Consider the following 5266-nt stretch of genomic DNA (forward strand, 5'->3'; position numbering starts at 1 on the left):
ACGAGGTAACTGCGCAAATAAAATCGGAAACTTCCCCCATATCAACACGATTCCCTTCCTCATCTCCTACTCTGATTCAGCGGACGCCCGGCGGCCGGGGACCGAGATCCACTGCCTTGGTGTGGCCAAGTCACCATGTGCCTTGCCCTCTACCATCCAGCGTCCAAATCAATCGTGCGGCCAGCAGCGACTCACAGCCAAATGAGGCAGAACATCGGTCAGCCGGCACAGCTCAGAGAACAGGGAACAAAGCAGGGGCGGCGGGGGCGACGGCAGGGCGGCCGGAGATCTGCAGGGGCGGCGGGAGAGCGTCGGTCGATACGCCAGCCCGTCCAGTTTTCCCGTGCAGCGCGAAGTGTCCCCCCGCTTTTTCCTGTGTCGCCTATTCAGTCGCTTTGCTCCCATAATTCAACCTCTTTTGATCCCTACTCTACCGATCTGTTTTATTAATCAATTCACATCTCTCTTGCATGGCCAATCTGGCTGGTAGATTCTCCAGATCCGGCTAGTACGTGGTGGCAGCAATCCTGCGAGTTCCTGTAGGTAGTGCCTTGATCCTTACCCCATCTCACTGCTGCAATTCATCCCCTCCGTATTAGTTCTCAGCCGTATTTTCCACCCACCAATAGATATACCGAGAGATTTGTTTTTCAAATTTTGTTTGCGCAGTTACCTCATCGTGATTTGTCTTCAAGAACAAACGGACAACACCGATGCAGGCTCCCTCTAGCATTGTGGAAGACATTGACACCTGGACATTAGCAGGGAGGAATAGGAACACCTGCTTGATCCCCAGGCCATTAGAACCTGATTAGAAGTTTTAGTCACAGTTTACGTTTCTGATGTGTGCCATCTGGGCAATTAGGCTAGGACCGGGTTGTATTTCTACCCTTTCTATTTCAATGAAAAGCTCGTGGGCAGCTTTTTTGTCAACAAAAAAATACTTAGAGATTGTGATTCTAGTTCAATCTGACATTGATTCATATGTCAAAAAGGTGCGACGACACCCGGGTGTCCCGGCACCCTCCAGTCTTAGTCCGTCAAGAGGCAATAAAATTTGTTCTAGACACTGTCCAACTAGAGTTGCTTTGCAGTACCAGAGTAATTAGGCACACACACAACGACGGAAGGAGAAAGTATTATGAGTCTGGCAGGAAATAGTCTGACATATGCATGCACAATATAGTCTTTCTTCTCACGCTTTTTTTCTCTTAGCAGTCACACATGCATGCACAAAGCTTGCTCTCTCTCCTCAGTCTTTTCAACAAGCTGACATGCATAGGTTCGCTCGCGGTCCACGCGGGTGATGGTTGAGGTGACAGTGAATGGGTCTTCTATCGCAGATTGTAAATTCTACCAGGCCAACATGACATCTCTAATATCTCATATTTTTTCGGTAGGTAATCAGACCAGGAAGAGCAGGGCTAGACTAGAGCCAAGGTTAGCTTGTTTTTTGTCTTTACTCATGTGCTTAATGAAGCACCAGAGCTGTTAATGGATCCTATCAAAATTCTTATGTTTGGTGTATCTCCTAGATTGAATAGTATATCTTCAAATCTCTTTGTGCTATATACTTTAGTTTCTGAAATAACCTATATTGTATTTTACATACTTTATGTAAACTTTTGGTCATTCTCATGTTGCAGCAGATATGTCACAGACAAGAATCTCTATAAGTATTTGAAGCATCTTTCCTATCGAATGTTCTAAATACATCTTTATGATGCCAGGGCTACTGACAACCAGGTATGAGGAACATAGTTGTGCTACCCTCCATTTTCCTGTACAGAAGTTCACCATTTTCACTTTCATATTGTAATAAACTGACAATCATTATTTTATCATCTTTTTTGTTGCAATTGTGCTCCATCTCGAGATACCAGTTCAAGTTAAGTTGCTTGATCTCCACTCCAGTTGGACCGGTTAGTTGATTACAGATTTGAGGATGCCAGTTATTCTGTAATTTGCAGGGACCTCCAGATCTTTTTGGCTCTCGAGTCCATACTTCAAAGTTAAACCCAGGACTAACATAGGTAATAGCATGTTACCGCTAGAGATTTTGTCTTGAGCCACGTTGTTTCATACACTCAACATTTTGTAAATTCTATTTCTGTGATGGGGATGGTTATCTCACACTTAACTGTTGACATTCGATTTCAAGTTTGGTGAGGTGATTATGAAGAGAGTATGATGAAACAATTATAATAGCCGGAATTGATTATTCATTGATTGAGCAGAGGAGGTAACCAAAATAAATCTTTTACTTGTCCATGTTGTTGTTTATTCTCAGCTTGGTCTAATAGACCGATATTTTGTTTAGGCAACTTATTACTCTCTGACATCAACGACGTGGAGATCATTATCAGTTGGTAGATGTGATCCGGTTCTATGTAGACTGTCCTGACTGCTCGGGTAGGCATGTTCTTTGAAGAAAGAATCGATGATTGCGAAGCAAGCTCATGTTTGAATTCCTGAGATGTTTTATGTTACACATATTGCCTGTAATTTGCATTCCAGCCACATAATGTGTGAAAAGGGGGCCAAAAAACAAAAACGAGATATGTAATGACGCCAACAAAATAACTACTAATGATGAAGAAGGCTTCATAGATTGTGATGATGTTGGTGCAGATGAAAATGAAGATGGTAAGTCTATCGCTCATTCCTTACTGATTGCAATATATGTTTATTCACCATCATAACATTTATAATTTGTGGTTCTATATATTCAGCTGAAAATGCAAAAACAAACGGGTGCAAGTAGTGGAAGCTGAAATATATTTGGAACCTTCCAAAAGGGAATAGGATAATGGTTCGCAACAATGACCTTCCAAATATTTTTTTGCACACAAGGTATATTTCCATTAACACATACAACAAAAGGTTTATATTTTTTTCACTTGCCTTTTGCGTTAGAGTATTGTGCAGACCGAGAAAACAACAAAAGGTGCTAATGCAGCTATCAGACTGCTCAAGGTGGTTTGCTTAGTTGGTTGGGTGCTAGTGAACTATATGTAAGAGTGCTCAAATTCATTTCATATGTTCCTCTTTTTTGGCTTTGTCTTTTCATGGGTGACGAGGATGATTCTGCCAATGGCAACTTTGGTTTTGTCTATTAGACTAGAAATAAAGTATTCTTGACGTGCCTAAAAACGATAACAGTGACGTAACTCTTGCTACAATTGTAAGTTGGGATCCTAAATTTAAACTTCATGGTGCTGAAATTATAAATTAATTCAGGACAGTGCATGTTGCTATGGCATTCGTGAAAACTGAAAACTTTGTATGGTGTCTCAAAAACTTCATTACTCTTGATAATGCAAAAATACAAACAAAGATTGCATGGCCTTCAACAGTTGTACATGACTAATACCTTGCCTTTATTACAACTTGCATCATGTAAATACATTGTGTGTTAAGTGTTCATTTTCTTTTCTTTTTTGTAGGTTCAAAAGATAAATGGATGAGTATATATGGGTGGGTGGCAAGTATACTTCAATGAGGATGTTGATTTTCTGGATCATGGTGATGATGATGGATGATTTCAGTTTTATTTAAGTAGTAGGGATGTCGTTCCCGTTGGATGTTGTTTGTCGGTCTTGTTTTGGTTAAGTTGTAGGGATGTTGATGGATGCTTTCAGTTTAAGTTTCACTGGCAAGAAAATAGTTAGATTATGCATCACATTTGGATGATGTTCCTCATGTAATTTCCAATATTGTAATCTAACATTTTTATGTAATATATGATTTCTTTCTCTCATGAGTATATTCTCTTGTTTTCATAATTATCACCATTACGTGGAACATTAGTTTCATTGCTGATAAAATATATACATATAAAATAATATTATTCACATTATATATGTGCCTACACTTGAACTGTTGGAAATTATGAGTAGCCAAGCAATGGGGTTGCGGTTCTTGTACATTAAGCACCAACATATATAAGTGTTGTACAAGTATGTTTTATCTGTTGTAGTCTTGCAACGGTTCCTTTTACCAACGAAAATATAACCGTTGCATTATGCGCTAGCAACACTAGATAAGGCTACGCTTCCCAAACCGTTGGTAAAGACGCTAGCAACGCATATATGAACTTTTAGATACGAAAAAATGCATTGCTATAAGGGGGGTCGTGTTGTAGTGAACCTGTGGCTTTTGATTCTTCTTTATTTCTCTCCATTCTTCAGTTCAGAGCCTTTTTGATTTGCGGTGAGTCAAGCATGGAGCATCAAACTCAGCCCTTAGCGGGCTTTTAATTTTCATATGACCTTTGTCGTGCATCAACAGAGACACTACATCATTTGGGAGTTGCTGTTGAAGAACATAATAATAACCTAATTAGCAATGTAATCAACACCATTTATGCAATAGTAGAGTGTATTTAATTAGCAAACTCTTACCAACATATTTCAGTGAATGTCATCCGCCCTCAACCTATGCACTAGTGGCATGTAAAATGTATAATTTGGGCCACTTTCCAAATTATACGGGAAGTTCTCCCTACCAACCAAGACACCAACAAGAAAGTAGATAAGAACATCCTTCTTCATTCCAAGTTAGATGTGATCCATACGTGTAGTGTGTCGTGTCAATTAATTTTTGTCATTCACTCGAAGAAACGAAATAAGCTGTAAGTTATAATTTAACTAATTAGTATATGGATGAACACCAGCTATTTTTAAATATAGAATGCACATTACTTGACAAGTATGCATGGTTGAAAAACTAACATGGAGGTAGAATAGGAAGCATATCGACATCCATCCAAATGTCGATGTTACCTGGCATATTATCTTCAGGTCGAAGATCGAAGGTTATTTCCATACCATACTAAAATCCATATGCCTTGCAAAGATCCTCCCAATTTGGGCACCCTATTTCTGTGTTATAAACTGCATTCATTACTTTGATCAGAAATGTGTGACCATGTATAGTCCTCACGTTAGCTCTCCTCGTCTCCATACTCTCGTGGTCTTCGAAACCGAGCCTCTCCAACACATATCTTCTTGCATGGCAAGGGAGGAACTAGTCGAATTGTATAAAATAGAAATTACACATTGGAGCAAAGAAACAGAAGTCGTGCTTAATTACGAAAAAACACTTGTCATCGTTGCGTATCATAGAAACTTCGAAGGTCTCATCAAGCTTGATGATGAATAACATGTCGTCTCGGAGGTGAGGCATGTCGAACAAACCCCGATAGTCGCCGCAATATTCACACTCCCAATAATCATCGCCAGACATTTCTAGTTTTAATGTGGTA

The 5266-nt window shown here is 39.8% G+C and overlaps 1 long non-coding RNA gene across 8 annotated transcripts; it reads left to right on the forward strand.

The window, feature by feature from the left end:
- Positions 1-432: 432 nt before the first annotated feature.
- Positions 433-3767, forward strand: LOC123426666. Of its 8 annotated transcripts, none has more exons than XR_006622283.1 (9): positions 433-543; positions 1647-1746; positions 1884-2033; positions 2162-2242; positions 2321-2412; positions 2518-2646; positions 2733-2853; positions 2929-3014; positions 3447-3689. It is a non-coding gene; the product is annotated as an uncharacterized LOC123426666 (long non-coding RNA). The 8 variants fall into 8 exon arrangements; XR_006622290.1 differs by having other exon boundaries at positions 434-543; positions 2917-3014; positions 3447-3746; XR_006622287.1 differs by having other exon boundaries at positions 434-543; positions 1877-2033; positions 2321-2646; positions 2917-3014.
- Positions 3768-5266: the final 1499 nt, after the last annotated feature.

The sequence above is a fragment of the Hordeum vulgare genome, chromosome 2H (assembly GCF_904849725.1).
Source record: "Hordeum vulgare subsp. vulgare chromosome 2H, MorexV3_pseudomolecules_assembly, whole genome shotgun sequence".
NCBI classification, from domain to species: Eukaryota; Viridiplantae; Streptophyta; class Magnoliopsida; order Poales; family Poaceae; genus Hordeum; species Hordeum vulgare.